Source organism: Hyla sarda, chromosome 2 (assembly GCF_029499605.1).
Source record: "Hyla sarda isolate aHylSar1 chromosome 2, aHylSar1.hap1, whole genome shotgun sequence".
NCBI classification, from domain to species: domain Eukaryota; kingdom Metazoa; phylum Chordata; class Amphibia; order Anura; family Hylidae; genus Hyla; species Hyla sarda.
Window position 1 is genome coordinate 213,494,296 of NC_079190.1, and position 20,699 is coordinate 213,514,994.

Consider the following 20,699-nt stretch of genomic DNA (forward strand, 5'->3'; position numbering starts at 1 on the left):
ATTTGTAAATCACTTCTATTAAAATATCTTAATCCTTCCAGTACTCATCAGCTGCTGTATACTACAGAGGAAGTTATGTAGTTCTTTTCTGTCTGACCACAGTGCTCTCTGCTGACACCTCGGCCTGTGTCAGGAACTGTCCGGAGAGGGAGAGATTTGTTATGGGGATTTGCTTGTACTCTGGACAGTTCCTGACATGGACAGGTGTCAGCAAAGAGCACTGTGGTCAGACAGAAAAGAACAACTCAACTTCCTCTGTAGTATACAGCAGCTGATAAGTACTGGAAAGGTTAAGATTTTTTAAAGGGGTACTCCGCCCCTAGACATCTTATCCCCTATCCAAAGGATAGGGGATAAGATGTCAGATCGCCGCGGTGGTAATGATGGGCGATACAGGGGACGGAGCCGCATGACGTCATGGCTCCGCCCCTCATGACATCACGGCCCGTCCCCATAATGCAAGTCTATGGCAGGGGACGTGACTACCGCCGCGCCCCCTCCCTTAGACTTGTATTGAAAGGGGCGGGCCGTGACGTCACGAGGGGCGGCCCCTGTATTGCGCGTCATTACGTGCAGAGCGAACTCGCACTGTGCTGTAATGATAGCGCAGGGCCGCAGCGGGGATCCCGGGGGCTCCCCAGCAGCGGCACCGCGGCGATCTGACATCTTATCCCCTATCCTTTGGATAGGGGATAAGATGTCTAGGGGCGGAGTACTCCTTTAATAGAAGTAATTTACAAATCTGTTTAACTTTCTGGAGCCAGTTAATCTGAAATTTTTTTTTTTTTCCATCGGAGTACCCCTTTAAATGATTAAATTGGTCTCAAATAAACTCAAGTGGTTAATTAAAATTCTTTGGCATATGAAGGTACTATTTGATCATCTGAGCAAAAGTTGATGAAAGGACAATGCTATTTCTTTCCATTAACAAATAAAGCCAAGTATGCAGCTGATAAATGGTATCCAGATACACAATAGTTCTACTATACAACAGTTTTGAGAAATGTTTCTCCTAGCTACAGTACATATCTGCACAATTAATAAGTTGTCAAAAACACCCATTTAAAACACTTTTTACTGTACGCTCACACGAGCAAATGCCCAGCGCGTATTGCGTATAGCAGACACACTGCAATGTGCGAGTCACTGCACGCATGCGCTGTATACTCGCATGTTGCAGCTGCTCTTGGCCTAGCTCAGGGAGCAGGGGGAGTGGGCGCGATGTGTGCGAGTACACCGAGCATGCGCGGCAACTTGTACATCGCAGCAGCCCATCTAAAGGCACCCTGTAGGGGTCCTTCAGTGGCGGATCTGCAGCGTAAAATACGCTGTGGATCGGCTCATCTGAACGTACCCTTAGACCCTTTTGTGTCTTGTCCAAAACATGGTCGTGGCTTATCGAGAAAGAATGTGGTTTCGTTGAAAGGGTGTGGCATGTGCCACAATGTGTAAACGTGATTTGCTTGTTTTGGACATCACAATACAATATGAATCTCACCTGACACAAAACTAGAGGGAGTCATGCACCTTCCATAGCTTTTGGCAGACAGTTATTTCTTCTGACACCACCATGCGCATGCAGTCTAGGACAGGCCAAGTGTATAAAAGTTTTCAATAGGGAGAAAAAAATAAGCCACTGCCAGACACTTTTTGAAATTCAACATGCCCGATCCATTTCCCCCATCATCTCAGAAATATATGTTGGTGAAACATCTCATATGCATTAGATGGCCATCCAGGCCCACTGCTATTGGGTTCAGCTTATGTAATTCTAATGTACAGGGCCACCTTGACTGCACAGTGTCTTGTTTTAATGAATACTGTTCTGTGATGATGAACACTAGAAAGCAGACAATGAAATCCTAACCTGACTGTAAGACGGTATAATTGAATAGAACTCCACTGTAACATCACAAGTCAATCACATGCTAATAGGGAAAATGTCTAATGTCACTGTGCCCCACTGAGACATTACCATTTAATCACATTATTAGATAGAATTGCTGTCAGAAATGTGACCCAGATGTGTCCCAGTAGACAATTTAATGCAAACGTAGCACAAAGACTGTTTAACAGGGTGCTATTGTGAATGGTTTACTAACAAGACACATACAGTACATTGAATGACAATGCTGTGCTTTATGTACAATAAACTGCTTACCTGGCACAATCAAGCTGGCACAAGGACAGTCTAACACCACTTTATAATAACATAGAAAATAAAATGGTATAGCATTAGACCAAAAAATTCTAACCTGGCCCAATGACTAACTAACTAAACAGTATTCCACTGTAACATTGTGACAATATGTTCACACAGTAATGGAACATATAAAGCAGTAGTTACGTGTTACCCCTTTTGTAAAATAAGTAGTCTGTAAAATATTATTGTGCCACCAAAGAGTCCCAATGGCACATCACCAGACAGTAACAGGGAAGTGACATCAACATTTCACTACACGCCAACATTGTACATGCAGCGTAGGGAAAAATGGGCCCTTTTTCTGACAATGGCTAACCTGCCCCGCCAAAAAAACCTGCGTAATGGAAGAGTGACCTAACGATACTGACCTAAGTTCTAATATGAAACAACACATAAAGCAATCTGTCCCTATACAGTATACAACTAAACTGTTAAAAGGGTCCACACATAGTAACTGGCTCAATGGAACATACTCCAATAGGGTAATAGTTACAATAGAGTACCACAGAGGTCAGTACTGAGCACACTTCTTTTCAATTTTAAATGCGCTTGTAGAGGGATTACAGAGTAGAATTTCTATGTTTGCAGATGACACTAAATTGGGTAACGTGCTATGCATAGCACTGAACAGTATGAGAAATCTAATGATTGCTATTAACAGTCCTCAGCAGGGATTTAACCCCTTAAGGACCAAGCCCATTTTCACCTTAAGCACCAGAGTGTTTTTTTACACATCTGGTCACTTTAAGCATTAATAACTCTGGGATGCTTTTACTTATGAATTTGATTCCGAGTCTGTTATTTCATGACATATTCTACTTTAACATAGAGGTAAATGTTCGCCGCTGAAAAATCAGAATATTTTGCATTTTTCTAACTTTGAAGCTCTCTGCTTGTAAGGAAAATGGATATTCCAAATAAATTATATATTGATTCACAAATACAATATGTCTACTTTATGTTTGCATCATAAAGTTAAAATTTTTTTACTTTTGGAAGACATCAGAGGGCTTCAAAGTACAGCAGCAATTTTCCACAAAAGTTTTAAAATCGGAATTTTTCAGGGACCAGTTCAGGTTTGAAGGGGATTTGAAGGGTCTTCATATTAGAAATACCCCACAAATGACCCCATTATAAAAACTGCACCCCTGAAAGTATTCAAAATGACATTCAGAAAGTGTGTTAAACCTTTAGGTGTTTCACGGCAGCAAAGTGAAGGAGAAAATTCTAAATCTTCATTTTTTACACTTGCATGTTCTTGTAGACCCAATTTTTGAATCTTTACAAGGGGTAAAAGGAAAGAAATCCCCCCAGAATTTGTAACCCAATTTCTCACGAGTAAGCAAATATCTCATATGTGGATGTAAAGGGTTCGGCGGGCGCACTACAATGCTCAGAAGTGAAGTAGTCACATTTGGCTTTTGGAAAGAACATTTTTCTGAATTTGTTTTTGGGGGTAAAATTTATGTGGGGAAGTGCCTAAAACTTGATTTTGTTAGTATGCATTAAAATAAAAATAAAAAACCCCAAGAAAATGTGAAGATGGTGCACACAAAATTCAATTGATTTACTCCATCTTTATCATAGGGTTGTACAAGACTAATTTACTTCAACATATAGTCATGCAGAGCCCACGTAGCTGAATGCTATCACACAATGTGGGCCACAAGAAGAAAATGATGTAAAGCCTTATAGCTAGATAGGAAGTCATGCAAAGACTATTTAGCTAGATACCATCAAGTGGTTACAATATATGTCAGTAAACCCTGCAGCATAAAGGTACCACTACTGCAATACCAACTGATAATATTATTAAACACTCTTATCCCAACATACGTTGGGAGGGGGATCAAAAAGCAATCACTATTGAAAGGGTATACAGTAGGATAAAATTTGGTAGCCCAGAAAGAATATGTGTATATACTGTATATAGTGCAATCACTAAGCTGGGCTCCGTTGCCTCACTGATCAACTCCCGTTAATTAACACAGCCACAGTTAAGTAAGAATGTACAGTTTATAAAATTTGTAAAATAAACCCAAATTCCATACACAAGTCAACCATCCTAAGGGGTGGGCTCCAACATGCATGGAGCGCTCACCGGAGTTTAGTTTATGGAGGAGTAATCATAACGCCAGGATAGTGAAGTCGCCACGTGGTAGGACTAAGTCCGGAGACCTACCACTGCAGGAGTCACATGTGGGGGGGGGGGGTTCCACTGTTCTGGCACCATGGGTGCTTTGCAAATGCACATGGCCTTAAATTCCAGCCAAATTCTCTCCAAAAGCCCAATGGCGCTCCTCTTCTGAGCCCTGTAGTGCGCCAGCAGAGAACTTTACGTCCACACATGGGGTATTTATATACAAATTTTTCATTTTCACGTCCAACTTTAATGAAATTTCTTCAAACACCTGTGGGGTGTTAAGGCTCACTATACCCCTTGTTACGTTCCATGAGGGGTGTAGTTTCCAAAATGGGGTCACATGTGTGTGATTTTTTGTGTTTATTTCAGAACCGCTGTGACGATCAGCCACCCCTGTGCAAATCACCTCAAATATACATGGCGCTCTTACTCCTGAATCTTGTTGTGCACTCGCAGAGCATTTTACGTCCACATATGGGGTCTTTTCTGCCTTTTACAATAACATGCTGGAACAGACCCCAACTTTACCTTTTTATTAGGGGTGAAAGGAGAAAAAAAATGTGTTAGGCAATTTCTCCCGAGTATGGAAATATCCCATATTTGTCCCTAAACTGTTGCCTTGAAATAAGACAGGGTTCTGAAGTGAGAGCGCCATGTGCATTTGAGGCCTAAATTAGGGATTTGCATAGGGGTAGACATTGGGGTATTCTATGGCAGTGATTCCCAAACAGGGTGCCTCCAGCTGTTGAAAAATTCCCAGCATGCCTGGACAGTCAATGGCTGTTCAGCAATACTGGGAGTTGTTATTTTGCAACAGCTGGAGCCTCCATTTTGGAAACACTGCCGTACCAGAGGTTTTCGTTTTTATTTGTGGGGGGGGGGTATAGGTAACTGTGTATGGGTATGTGTATATGTGTTTTTCGCTGTAAACCCTTGCACGTTTGAACGTACCCTGTACATTCACATGGGGGGGGACCTCCAGCTGTTGTAAAACTACAACTCCCAGCATGCACTTTGGCTGTCCGTGCATGCTGGAGGTTATAGTTATGCAACAGCTGGAGGCACACTGGTTGCAAAACACTGAGAGTTTGTTGCTTAACTCAGTATTTCGCAACCAGTGTGTCTCCAGCTTTTGCAAAACTACAACTCCCAGTATGCCCTTTGGCTCTGCATGCTGGGAGTTGTTGCTAGGCAACAGCAGGAGGCAAACAGCGCTTACCTCCTGCTATTAGATCCCTCCCCGAAGACCGCCGGGACCGCCGCTGCTGGGGACCACGCCACTGCTGGGGACCGCCGCCGCTTGGGACCACCACCACAACAGACCCCGGGTAAGCTTCCCCACACCCCCCACAGCCGATCACCCCCTCCCTCCACCGCCAATGCCCCACCGATGCCGCCCAGCAGGACGGGTTATTGGTTGCAACCTCACTCCTGCTGGGCAAGGGGGATTGATGCCGACTCGGACTGCACCAATCACCCTTTTTTTTTCTGGTCACCAGGTCAATGATGACCTAATTGACCTGGAATCGCCATAAATCACCGATCAGAATTGACCCCTTCCCCCAGGGCTTTGCACGTGGTGCCTGCTGAATGATTTCAGCAGGCATCCCGGTCCTGTTCCCGCCCAGAGAGCGGCGGGGATCGAAATTCCAACGGGCGTATAGGTACACCCTTGGTCCTTAAAGGGTAGCTCCCACCATCCTTTTTTTTTTTTTTTTTTGCTAGCCCTTTCCCCCCCCCCTGCTACGGCACTAGCCCGTTCCCTCTTCCCGCCCCGCATACCCTGTTCCCTCATTACACTTGCAGTTACTGCAGAGTCCGGCAGCTGGCATGCAGGGACAGCGGCGGCAACGAGGCGGCGGCGATGTGTGGGAGGAGTGGCCTCCCAGCCAGTGGCCGGGGAGCCAATTCACTCGCTCCCGCCTGTCTGATTGACAGGCAGGGAGCGAGTGCAGCCTAAGTGAAAAAGGACTGATTGCCACTCCAAAATCAGTCCTTTTTCAGTGGCCGATTTTTAAATGTAAATTAAACCTTTTTAATGAAAAAAATAATAATAAAAGTATATTAGAGATGTTGTAGTACATAAGTACTACAACATATCAAAAAATAAAGTTGGTGACAGTGCCCATTTAAGTACCAGGGCATACCCGTACACCCATGGTCCTTAAGGGGTTAAAAATGATCAAACTATTAAAATATAATGTTAATTATCCTATACCGTGAACAGTGCAAAAGTAAAAAAATACCAAATTTCAAAGTTGATGAAATTTGGTCACATCACATCCCACAAAAAATTGAACAAAAGCTGAAACCTGAAACAGAAGTACACACAAGCAGTAATACAGAGACAAGTAATTAGCACTGATTAAGGGCCAGCCCCCTCTCCCCCTATAAGTAACCCCCCAAAACACACCAGCACTCGCATTGTTTTCTCTTCTTGAAGTCAGAAGACGTCGAGAGACAAGTAAGCCTCTAAATCATGTGTTTGCATGATCCCTGGGGCATATGCACGGGTGGGCGTAAACCGGGAGTTCTCCTGGTCCCTCAGCCTTCCCGCCACCCCTGAGACATACCTGTAAGAAGAAAGGGGTAGGAATTTCCATATGGGACCGCTTCTCCTGTTTAACCCAGCTGTCTCCAGTCTCCATAGTATCTTCGGCGGGCGGTGAGGCTTAATTTGACTACAGCGACAAGTCTGCGTCTGATAGCGCCGGCGGGAGGAAGCTGTGCATGCGCCAGAGGCGCTGATCGGTTCTGCGCATGAGCAAACTCCGGATATCCGGGAGATTTAAAAAGTGCTGGGATTCGCTGCCTGAACCTCACATTCTGCCGGGGAAGCAGATCTACTGAGAGGTTCAGGTTTTTTCTCCTCCCTTTCCCCTCCTATGTTTGGAAGTGCCAGTCTTTATGTTTTGCCTCCTGTGTATTTTCTAGGATTTCGGAAAAAGCAGGAGGAATAACATGCATCTCTTAGATGTGAAGTGGGCAATTATTATCTACCTAAAGAAGACGGAAAAATTAAGACTATCAGAGGGGTGTTTTCTTCAAATTAAAGTGCCTAACAAGGGGAAAAAAATCTACCCTAGCCAGAGACACAATCAAGATGTGTTATTCTATGGCCTTACTGGCTCAATCTACCAGATCAACTGAAGCCACTTGGGCAGAAAAATACCACATCCCAATGGACCAAATCTGTAAAGTGGCCACATGGGCATCACCTACTACTTTCACCAAGCACTACAGGTTGGATGTCGCTGCCGCTCAGAGATCAGCCTTTGGAAAGGGGGTTATCCAAGGAGCTGGTAACCTCCCTTATATACTTTTCACTGCTTGGATTGTCCCATTGTGTGCTGCCACGGATGATCAGGAAGTGGAAAATTTACCTTTTCTGAAATTTTCATATCCTGGAATCCGTGGCAGCACAAGTATACCCACCCAATAAAATATATTCACTGCTGCATAAAATACGAGTGATGGTGTGTTTTTGGGGGTTATTTAGAGGGTGAGAGGGGGCTGGCCCTTAATCAGTGCAAATTATTTGCCTCTGTATTACTGCTTGTGCATACTTCTGTTTCAGGTTAATGAGGAAAGCATTAACCCATTGTGTGCTGCCACGGATTCCAGGAAATGAAAATTTCGGAAAAGAAAAATTTTCCATACATATATATATATATGTATATATATATATATATATATACATATATATCACAACGCAAAAAAAATAAGCTCATACTTCTACATACGAAAAAATTATTTATAAGTTATAGGGGATCAGAAAAGAATAATAAGCCTACATATTTTATATAGAAAGTAGAAAGTTAGATTTTTTTAAAAGGTGTACAATAATAGAAAAACATTGAAACATGGGTATCATTTTAATCGTATTGACCTACAGAATAAAGAGAATATGTCGGTTTTACTGTTAAATGTACTATTCTTTGGTTGCTCCAGTTGCTGTCATGCCCCCTCTCATAGGCTTGCATTGAGGGGGCAGAGTGTGATGTCACACGGGGGCGGAGCTGTGATGTCACAATACTCAGGCCACGTGATCGACAGTCCTCAGACCCAGAGCGAACATGCTCCGGGGGCTGATGGTAACAGGGTGCTGAGTCAAAGATCACAGGGGTCCCCAGCGGTGGAACCCCCTGCGATCAGGCATCTTATCCCCTATCCTTTGGATATGGGATGTCTTAGTGCAGGAGTACCCCTTTAAAAAAAATGGGTCTGTTTACATCTATTTCACCTTTAATCTTGACAGACATTCTATAGTCAATAGGCAAGCCCTCTCGAGGTTTACAAACCATCGGATAGCTCAGGGTTAACTGAGCAGGATTCCTCCAGGTGTTGCTTTGGCTGTCCGGGCATGCTGGTAGTTGTAGTTTTGCAATAGCTGGAGGCATCCTAGAAGGAAAACACTGGATCTAGCTGCTCTCACCAATCTCAGAGAAACCAGACCGTCCCACAAGTCCCATCCTATTAATATTTTTATTGTACAGATATTAGAAAACAGGACAAATCTGTGTTTTTATTGGCACATTAGGATGTATCTCTTATGTGCACTTAAGCCAAAATCTGTTATCTTTTTTTTTGTTTTATATATACAGTATATGCTGACTAAAATGATGTTTCCTAAATTTTACACAATGCCTCTATTAGGCCATGGAATGCTTTTAGCAGAACACTTTTCTGTTCATTAACATGATGCTCGGTGTGTTTTATAGCAGCGTTGTGCACTGGGACACGCAACATGCAGCCCCCTGGTAATACAGTTCTCTATAAAATTGTTGTTGCTGCTTTGGGAATATACGGTCTTGTAAGCATGATCGGCTTGTTAACTTTCCTCTCAGCACAATTCACCTAGGAGAAAATAGGTTAGTTGATTTAGGTTAGTGCCGGATATGTTAATGGTCTGGTACTGCGTAACCCTCTCTATTCAGTCTGAAGGTCTAAAGATCTCTCGCTTTGTTTTATCGAAAATTGCCATCATTTTTTATATATTCATTTATTGTCATTTGTCCTATTGTCTGAATTCTAATTGGATGATAGTTCCTATATCGCCTATCTACACACTCCTAATGTAATTGACAATTCACTTTCTGCAGATACTTAATGTGTCGCTATTATTTGCATATATTTATATCATATTATGCAAAAAAAAAATCTTCCATCTTCGGAAACACTATAGGAATGTACACAAGCACGTCATTATACCTAGAAATATAAAAGTAACATACTGCCATCTAGTGGGCATATTGACAAGCTGTACATATTTGGGTTCTAAAAGGGTTTTGTAGTGAACACGTATACATTACAAACAATAAGTTATTTGGGATTTAGAGCATTTTCTTCATACTAGATTGAATAGAAATCCACACCTATTTTATCTGGGGAAAGAATCGGACTCAGAGAGCGATAGTGAAGAATATGGGAAGTTTCATGTGTAATTACATCCATTTTAATGTACGGACTTTAGTTTTAACAACATTGTGAGGAAAGTATTCACCTATTTTGTAATAGCTACAAGAAATGTGCCTTATTTACTAATTTCTAGTATAAAATGGTCACATTGACATGATAATAACACCTTTCATAGGATATACTATTAAAGGGAATTATTAGTATAAGTAGGTTATGGCTACATAGGGTGATTACATCATTGTATGGTTATTGTATACTCTTCTCAGATCACTGCCTTAGACGCATACTAAGCTGCTTTGCTCCTGAGAGTCTGAAGCATTGTATGTTCCGATACAACCTTTACGACCCCTATTGCTATGATGTTGTTGTTTCTGCTGAGACTTACTGTCATGTGCAGATCTGTCAAGCTATTCGTGTGCATTATGGAGGCCAGCTGTACATTGACTGACTGATATTCAGCATGCACTGGTATTTCTAAAGGTTGATCACATGAGAACATTATATGATAAACTAAAGAGTGTGTGGGGGGGGGGGCACGATTTCTCCAATATAGCGCACAATAGTTACTGTGCTAACATTTATGGATAGCTATGTATCTTGATCAGTAGACGGTTAATGGGACATTGGTCAATATAAGTAAGGTATTTTGCACACCCAATAGATTTACATGGATTTATAGAGAAATTCTTAGTTCCTAAAGATAATGGGAATTTCATTCTTAAAGTGTACCTGTTGTTAACAAAAACTTTTTTGTATAATGTAGATAATACTATTATATGTATATTTGTCATATACATTAGTTAAAAAAATGTGTTTATTTTTGAGTGAAAAAATGTTGTTCCTGCAGCTATTGCCTGTGTGTCTTTGTGAGAAGACAAAATACAGGAAATGAGGGCAGGACAAGCAGGGCTCTGTGCAGGCTCCTGGCTTGCCAATCATCCTGATGTGTGAGCCAGGGACATGTCATAGAGCCTCAGTGCACAGAGCCTTGCTTGTCCTCAGCTCTGCTTGTCCTCAGTGCGCGGAGCCCTGTTTGTCCCCAGTGTACAGAGCCCTGCTTGTCCTCAGTGTACAGAGCCCTGCTTGTCCTCACTGCACAGAGCCCTGCTTGTCCTCAGTGTACAGAGCCCTGCTTGTCCTCAGTGTACAGAGACCTGCTTGTCCTCAGTGTACAGAGCCCGGCTTGTCCTCAGTGTACCGAGCCCTGCTTGTCCTCAGTGTACAGAGCCCTGCTTGTCCTCAGTGTACAGAGACCTGCTTGTCCTCAGTGTACAGAGCCCTGCTTGTCCTCACTGCACAGAGCCCTGCTTGTCCTCAGTGTACCGAGCCCTGCTTGTCCTCAGTGCACAGAGCCCTGCTTGTGCTCAGTGCACAGAGCCCTGCTTGTCCTCAGCGTACAGAGCCCTGTTTGTCCCCAGTGTACAGAACCCTGCTTGTCCTCAGTGTACAGAGCCCTGCTTGTCCTCACTGCACAGAGCCCTGCTTGTCCTCAGTGTACAGAGCCCTGCTTGTCCTCAGTGCACAGATCCCTACTTGTCCTCAGTGTAGAGAGCCCTGCTTGTCCTTAGTGTACAGAGCCCTGTTTGTCCACCCACACTTCCTGTATTTAGACTTCCCACAGAGACATACAGATAATAGCTGTAGGGACAAAAATATACACATTTTTACCAATGTAACCAATGTATATTGCAAATATACATATAATGGTATTATCTACATTTTATTTAAAAAAAATTGATAATGAGAGGTACACTTTAATCTTTACATTTTGGTATAAAATGTGCCTGTAATGTTTAAAAGGATTTTTGGCAAGATTGGGGTTTATGAAACCCTCATAGAGTGCCAACCAAAGAGAACATAAAACAACAGCCCCAAAGTCTGCACATAGTGTCAGTCATAGTTCATAGCACATACACATACACATACATAGCAAAGCTTCCATACAGTGCTAGCCCTAGAGCCCTAACACCGTTTCATTCAAAGCGTCCTCATTGCATTTCAGCTTTAGGAACCATATACATTTTTGCTACAAAAATACTTGCCCATTACTAGAAGGATATTGAGTCACCAACAAAGAGGCACTAAATTGATAAAGTAGACGTCGTGTTAAGTTAAGAACAGGAAAATGGGAAGATATAGACAAATTATTATGCTATGTGGTTAGGACAATAATCTGTGTTTGATTTTAACATACAAATTGTGTCTGGTCCTATTTTGTGCTTTTGCTCACAATGTGAAATAAAGAGAAAGATATAGAAAAATGGAACCATATACATTGCTAGCCACATAGCTCACAAGTCACAGACAGGAGGTGAGATGATCACCATGTCCCAGGCAGTACCTCTTCTTGGCTGCAAGGGTCCACCAGTTCTACTTTGTGGTAATGTAGTGCAGCATCAGGGGCCTCTACTCAGTTTCTCTCAAGAAGGGGAGCCAAGGAATGGGTGCGCAGGGCTAGAGAGCTATTTACTTTGCCACTCATCCCGAAGACATTCAGTAGAGATTTTCCTTTTGATAATAAGCAGGACTGCAGGGCAGCTGTGTCGACATGTAGTACAACCACCCTGCAATACTCTTCTCCTTTAGTTTCAGGAAGATCACATTTTTCATTTCTTGTTTTAAAATGAGCATAATTAACCCCTCTCTTGCCCTAAACCAGAAGGGAAGCTGCCTTTTAACCCCTTCCTTACAACCATAACATTAGAAATCATCCAATTAACATTTCACTGGATCATCAAGAAGCTGCTCTCAGCCATCAATGAACTGTACATTAACCCCTTACCCTATCCAAGACCATCAAGGACATGCCCCAATAACCCCTTTACTAATCTATACTGCTAATGATCTGCCTACTAACCCTTTCCCATCCCTAGACCACCAAGACTATGCCCCATTAGCCGCTCAGTGCCATGAACCACCATTGATATTCCCATTAAAGATCAATTATGCATCTTTAATATTAAGATAGACCATCAATATCACATTGGTGGGGTCCAAATCCTGTCATCATAATAGATCCTGTAAGTACACCCAGACAGACAAATACCTACACACAACTATGTTATTATTTTTCAGCTCCATTTCATGGGTTATTAACTAAATAATATTTCAGCAATAACGGAGTATCAACATCTGCCTAAATTGGGTTCAGATGAATGGAAAGAATTTGTCAGACAATGAACATGAATTTATTATTGACCTATGTGTGGTGACATTTATGGGGTTGTTTGCGGAAGACAGCCCCTGTCCATATACCCTATTGGGCATATGGACATTATAAAGGGAGTTCCCCGACTCAGAACAATCTTCTGTGTGCCAGAACAGAAAGTTGCTCATCTGACAATGAACCTATCATGTCCATGCTTGATGTGGACAGCCATTTATTTCAATGGTGGCTGATTGATGTGGGTGAGACAATCGGAAGCTCCATTTCAAAAAGGTCTTGTCTTTTCTATATTTTATTATGTGGTACATTCATTAAACACCTTTGAGTGATGTATGGGGTATTAGATCTGTATTGTTGATCTGAGCATTATACTGAGATACTTAGTAGGAATTGTGCAGGGATATTGGGGGGGGGGGGGGGGTTACAGCTGCATTCTTTACTTTAGAGGTGAACAATAGCCTATTGTGTTTCTTTTCTTCCTTATTTTTTCTTTTATTTCATTACAGGTGAGCAAAGACTTTGGGGGTTGCTTGTTTCAACTTGATGAAATAAACAAGGGAAGGGAGGGGTAAGATAAAGTGAGCCTTGGTATAAACAATAGATTCAAATTGTGAAGATGGGGGGGGGGGGATAGGTAGGTCCTATCCTAGGTAGGGGGGGGGGTGTTGCCAAGTCTATGATGGAGAACTTTTAGGAGTTAGATCTCCTAGGAGTTAGAGGGTTTAAAGCACGGCATACAAGGTTTGACTTTAGGGCTTGTTTCTCAAATGTGGGGTAGCACACTTAGACCTCTCATGTACTAGTGATATGTTGGTGAAGAACTAGAGTCCAGGCGGTGGAATGGGCACTCACATAGGCACTGGGGAAGTTCCGTTAGCGAGTATGGGTTCATCTGTTCAATTGATTGGTGAAAGGCAATCCATAGGTCCTAAGTGGCTGTTATGCTGTACTTTAATAAAGTGTTAAGAAACAAATCTGCTGTGGGAACCCTTAAAGTACTATCCTGTAGCTGAGCATGAAGCATTGCTAAGAAAGAGGGGTTCTGTGCACCATTGCTAAATGTGATCCTTCAAAGTAAAGATGCATTTTTTCAATACCTTCAGCAGGAATGGCCCTTTAAGAGTGCTCCTTAGCTAAACATTAAAAATTGATTACATTTCGTTCTTCGCTGTCCCAGAAGGGGTTAATCGTGCTTGCTTATTTACATTCAACAATGATGTTAGCTAAGGATGAGTGAATCGAATCTGACGAATGTGAATTAATTACGAATTTCAGGAAAAATTTGATTCGCAACAAATGCGAATATCAGAGCAATGCGATCGCGGGAATCGCTTCATTAAACTCCATTTAGTGCGGTCCAGGCTCCAGGGCTTCTAAAATGGTGGATCCACATGTGAGGACATGGGGCAAGGAATCCTGGGAAGGCGGGAAGGTTGGTAGGGGGCGATGACTCGTAATCACATGCAGCATGCAGCCTATCAGCAGCCAGCCACCCCTGTGATGTCAAAGCTCTATATAATCGGCAACCATCTTGCGGCCAGTCACTTCAGCCTTTTATTGCAGAGAGAGAGAGAGAGACAGACAGCATTGTGTGTTGCACAGAAAAGCATTTTTACAGCAGCGATTCACCTACCAGTCACATCAGTGTTCTATTGCAGAGAGGGACAGAGAGCAGTGTGTTGCACAGAAAAGCTTTTTTACAGTAGCGATTTACCTCAAACCCAAATCCAGCCTAGAAACAATGATAGGGAAGGGAGTGAGACTGAGAGAGAAATTTTAATTTTGGGTGTTGTACACAGCAACTGTGTGCTGCAGCAATGGTGTGTACAACAACTGAAAAGTTAATAGTAGCCAGCCAGTTAGGGTGAGTAGAGCACTAAAAGCAGATTGTCCTCTATTAAGTGTAACCTGTGAGTACATCTAAGTGGAGTACCATGTTGTTCCTGTTAAAGTCTTAAGGGCCTAGATACTGTGAAAGGCCAGCCAAAAGTACACACCTGCTGGTGTTGTAGACAAATACTATTTTAAGCATACTGGAGGGTATTGTACTCCCCTCATATACGCACTAAGTATGTCATGCAGAGAAGTGCCAGGACATGCACAGAGGAGTGGCAGAGGCCTAAATTCATCAGGCAGAGGTCGCAGCAGGCTAGGGGTGGGTGGCAGCAGGAGTCGCAGGAAGAGACCTGAACACCAGTTATCAGCTAGCAGTCATGTCTCAACCAGCAACCTGTCTGCCGTCATTAATTGGTTAACTGGGTCATCCACTTAATCCCAAGTGACATCTGACACCCCCAGTCAACAGTCAGGGGGTTGTATAGCAATTATTTGTTTAAATTATATTAAATATTATTTAAAAATGTACAAGTCACATGCAGATCACAGGTGTCGCTATTAGAATCACTGCCGCAGAGCGTCTGGATGTGGCAGCAGGGTCGGAGAGACCATATGGCCTCCCAATTGAAGAGATTAAAGAGATTTTTAAATTTAATTTAAATTTAATTTTAATCTATAAAAAAAAATATTTTATCCTTTTTTGCAGAGTCTGGTGCCAGCAGCCGCGGTCATTCCAGCTCCAAGTAGTGGAAGTGTTAAGATTTTTAAGTAGAAGAAAATTACAAATTTGGAAAAAAAAAATTGAAACCAACTGGTGGCAAAACATTAATCTCAGAGTTCCCCACACTCAGGTTTATGGAACAGACTGTTGCAGAAATTTGTACAACTTAAACTGCTCCTTTTAAATCCACCCTTGATGACCTTGTCACATATAATACTACCTCTTTTTACATAGCACTTTTATTACAAATTCTTGTGTTTTTTGAAGTTTGTATTTTTTGCACTTGCATGTTCTGTAATCAGGGCTGTAGCCCCGATGAGGCGAGTGAGGCGATTGCCTAAGGTGCGCTGTTGCAAGGGGGCGCAAGGGGGGTCCAGCACACATTACACTGAGGCATTAATTCCCAACCAGGGTGCCAGGACACTCTGGTGGGAAATATGGCACTAACATTTTTTTATTTTTCTGCCCAGGCCTGCGGACCTGTGAGTCACATGCGTGCAGGCCAGGCGGGAGGGAAGTCTGTGTGCAGTGCCGGGACAGGTGATGCTGCAGCTCCAATCCTCGTGTATCCTCCCTCTTCAGCAGAATGATGTGGATGGAATGCAGGAGCCGGGGAAGCGCTGACAGAGGCCTACTCAGCTTCAGGTAGTGCACATCCACCCTTCTTTCACTCCTCTACACCTCTCTGTCACCCCTCGTAACCTCTCTGTAACCCCTGGACACCCCTCTTTTATCCTGTACACACATCTGTCACCCCTCTAAACCCTTCTGTCACCCCTCTAAACCCCTCTGTCACCCCTGTACACTCCACGGTTACCCCATACACCCCTCTGTCACCCCTCTACATCCCTCTGTCACCCCTGTATGCCCCTCTGTCACCCATGGACACCCCTCTACACTCCTGTCTCCCATGTATACCCGTCTGTCACTGTGTGGGGTAAGGCTGTAGGCATTGTAGTTGGGTGAGGCAGGACGTATTGTGTGTGCTTGCGGGGGGGGGGCTGGAGGCATTTGAGTAAAGCTGGAAACATTGGGGGAGATTTATCAAAACCTGTGCAAAGGAAAAGTTGGCCAGTTGCCCATAGCAACCAATCAGATTTCTTATTTCATTTTGCAAATAGACGTTTTTAATAGTGATTTTTTTAAAATTCGCTCACCTCAAATGTTAGCAGCACATTCTTACAACAGCCACTGAGCAAGCATTTTGGGCTCATATCTTGCCTCGGGCAGGATGTTTAGATTAGCTTCTCCCTTTGCTAGGCATCAGTGCACACTGAAATAAAGCTAACTGCTTACAATCCCCACACAATTAACACTCGGCCCTGAATCAGGTTCATTTGAAGAATCCAGAACTTTCACTGAATATGGCAGGTTGTGCCTCAAAGGTCTTGTACAAAGGAGGAAAGATTGTTCTCCATTCCCCACCGTCATCCAAATGTTCCCAAAGTTGCAAGTGATTGCCAGGGCTATTCATCACCTCACTTGGCTTTCACAGTGTTTTGTACACCTCATCAATAAGCAGTCTGAGGTATAATTACTCATTACAATGGATACAAATGTTCCAATATTCATAGGAGATATTAACACAGAAGCTATGTATTGCTTGTGTGTTTTAATTTGTCTAGTGGAAATTCTGTTAAAACCTTCCTTAAAAGAATTTCTAATGTGCTTGAATTAAATAGAGCCCTTGTAATCTGTAAATTTCAAGTCCTGACGGCATATTCATTTGCTTTCCTTTATGTGAACAGCTAATCCACACTGTCCCAAAGTAATGTGCTTGCGGGGAAAAAAAAAGCTAATATATAGTGTGGATGAAACATTATTGTCTGCAAAGCTGAGTTCCATCAAAAACATTAATAAAGCCTTGTATTACAGTGAAAGAGGACAATGTGATGCGTTTTAGCTTGAAAATGAATGTGATAAACTCAAGCAGTGACAGAAGAGCTTAGACGCAGTGGAAAACTGCAGGGGCCTTAGAATAGGGTTGCAGCATCATCCTTATGAGCAGGGGCGAACATTACAAAATGGCAACCCCCCCCCCCCCCTTGGTGTCCTGCACAGTAAAAGTGGGCAGGTAAGTAGGTCAACCATTAAGTAGATAGGTTCCCCATTAAGTGGCTGCTCCATTAGGCAGGTATGTCCATAGTTACATAGTTCCCCCATATGGCAGGTCATCCCCTAGGCAGGTAGGTCTTATTAGTATTCAGAGAGTCCCCCAATATGCAGGAAGTCCCCTCAACAGGCAGATAGTTCCCCTCAGTTGGCAGGTATCTTCAGTAGGCAGATAACCCCCCCCCCCCCCCTTGTAGGCAAGTAGTTCCCCTCAGACAGTTAGCCCTCCACCCCACCCCCACCCCCAGTAGGTAAGCAGTCCCCTCAGTATGCAAGCAGTTCTCCACATTAGGCAGGTATTCTCCCCTCCCCAAGCAGACAGTGTCACGATGCCGGCTGGCAGGAGGTGGATCCTCTGTGCCAGAGAGGGATTGGCGTGGACCGTGCTAGTGGACCGGTTCTAAGTCACTACTGGTTTTCACCAGAGCCCGCCGCAAAGCGGGATGGTCTTGCTGCGGCGGTAGTGACCAGGTCGTATCCACTAGCAACGGCTCAACCTCTCTGACTGCTGAAGATAGGCGCGGTACAAGGGAGTAGACAGAAGCAAGGTCGGACGTAGCAGAAGGTCGGGGCAGGCAGCAAGGATCGTAGTCAGGGGCAACGGCAGGAGGTCTGGAACACAGGCTAGGAACACACAAGGAACGCTTTCACTGGCACAATGGCAACAAGATCCGGCGAGGGAGTGCAGGGGAAGTGAGGTATACATAGGGAGTGCACAGGTGAACACACTGATTAGAACCACTTGCGCCAATCAGCGGCGCAGTGGCCCTTTAAATCGCAGAGACCCGGCGCGCGCGCGCCCTAGGGAGCGGGGCCGCGCGCGCCGGGACAGGACCGACGGAGAGCGAGTCAGGTACGGGAGCCGGGATGCGCATCGCGAGCGGGCGCCACCCGCATCGCGAATCGCATCCCGGCTGGAGGCGGTATCGCAGCGCACCGGGTCAGTGGGTCTGACCGGAGCGCTGCAGTAGCGAGAGTGTAGCGAGCGCTCCGGGGAGGAGCGGGGACCCGGAGCGCTCGGCGTAACAGTACCCCCCCCCTTGGGTCTCCCCCTCTTCTTAGAGCCTGAGAACCTGAGGAGCAGACTTTTGTCTAGGATATTGTCCTCAGGTTCCCAGGATCTCTCTTCAGGACCACAACCCTCCCAATCGACCAAAAAAAAAGTTTTCCCTCTGACCTTCTTGGAGGCCAGTATCTCCTTTTCGGAGAAGATGTCCGAGGAGCCGGAAACAGGAGTGGGAGAAACAAGTTTGGGAGAGAAACGGTTGATGATGAGTGGTTTAAGAAGAGAAACGTGAAAGGCATTAGGAGTACGAAGAGAAGGAGGAAGAAGAAGTTTGTAAGAGACAGGATTAATCTGGCACAAAATTTTGAAAGGACCAAGATAGCGTGGTCCCAATTTGTAGCTAGGGACACGGAAGCGGACATATTTAGCGGAGAGCCATACCTTGTCTCCAGGAGAAAAAATGGGGGGAGCTCTTCTTTTCTTATCAGCAAACTTCTTCATGCGTGATGAAGCCTGTAAGAGAGAATTTTGGGTCTCTTTCCATATGGTGGAAAGATCACGAGATATTTCATCCACAGCGGGCAAACCAGAGGGCAAGGGAGTAGGGAGGGGGGGAAGAGGGTGACGGCCGTACACCACGAAAAATGGGGATTTGGAGGAAGATTCAGAGACTCTGAAGTTATACGAGAATTCGGCCCATGGTAGAAGATCTGCCCAGTCATCCTGGCGGGAGGAAACAAAATGCCGTAAATAATCACCCAGGACCTGGTTAATTCTTTCTACTTGCCCATTGGATTGAGGATGATAGGCAGAAGAAAAGTTTAATTTAATCTTGAGTTGTTTACAGAGAGCCCTCCAGAATTTTGACACGAATTGGACGCCTCTGTCCGAGACGATCTGTGTGGGCAACCCGTGAAGACGAAAAATGTGTACAAAAAATTGTTTTGCCAACTGAGGCGCTGAAGGGAAACCAGGAAGAGGGATGAAATGTGCCATCTTGGAGAATCGATCAACGACCACCCAAACAACAGTGTTGCCACGGGATGGGGGTAAGTCTGTAATAAAGTCCATACCAATCAGAGACCAAGGCTGTTCGGGGACAGGCAGAGGATGGAGAAGACCAGCGGGCTTCTGGCGAGGAGTCTTATCCCGGGCACAGACAGTGCAGGCTCGCACAAAATCCACAACATCCGTCTCCAGAGTCGGCCACCAATAGAAACGAGAGATGAGTTGCACGGATTTCTTGATGCCCGCATGACCTGCGAGATGGGAGGAGTGACCCCATTTGAGGATTCCGAGGCGTTGGCGTGGAGAGATGAAGGTCTTCCCTGGAGGAGTTTGCCTGATGGAGGCTGGAGAAGTGGAGAGCAGGCAGTCAGGAGGAATGATGTGTTGCGGAGAGAGCTCTACTTCCGAGGCATCCGAGGAACGAGAGAGAGCATCGGCCCTAATGTTCTTATCGGCAGGCCGAAAGTGAATTTCAAAATTAAATCGGGCAAAGAACAGAGACCACCTGGCCTGGCGAGGATTCAGCCGTTGGGCAGACTGGAGATAGGAGAGGTTCTTGTGATCGGTGTAAATAATAACTGGAAATCTTGATCCCTCCAGCAGATGCCTCCATTCCTCAAGTGCTAATTTAATGGCTAGTAGCTCTCGATCCCCGATGGAGTAGTTCCTCTCCGCCGGAGAGAAGGTCCTAGAAAAAAAACCACAAGTAACAGCATGCCCGGAAGAATTTTTTTGTAGAAGGACCGCTCCAGCTCCTACTGAGGAGGCATCAACCTCCAATAGGAAGGGTTTAGATGGGTCAGGTCTGGAGAGCACGGGAGCCGAAGAAAAGGCAGACTTGAGCTGTTTAAAGGCGTCTTCCGCTTGAGGAGGCCATGACTTAGGATTGGCATTGTTTTTGGTTAAAGCCACGATAGGAGCCACAATGGTAGAAAAATGTGGAATAAATTGTCTGTAATAATTGGCGAACCCCAAAAAACGTTGGATAGCACGGAGTCCGGAGGGGCGTGGCCAATCTAAGACGGCAGAGAGTTTGTCTGGATCCATTTGTAGTCCCTGGCCAGAGACCAAGTATCCTAGGAAAGG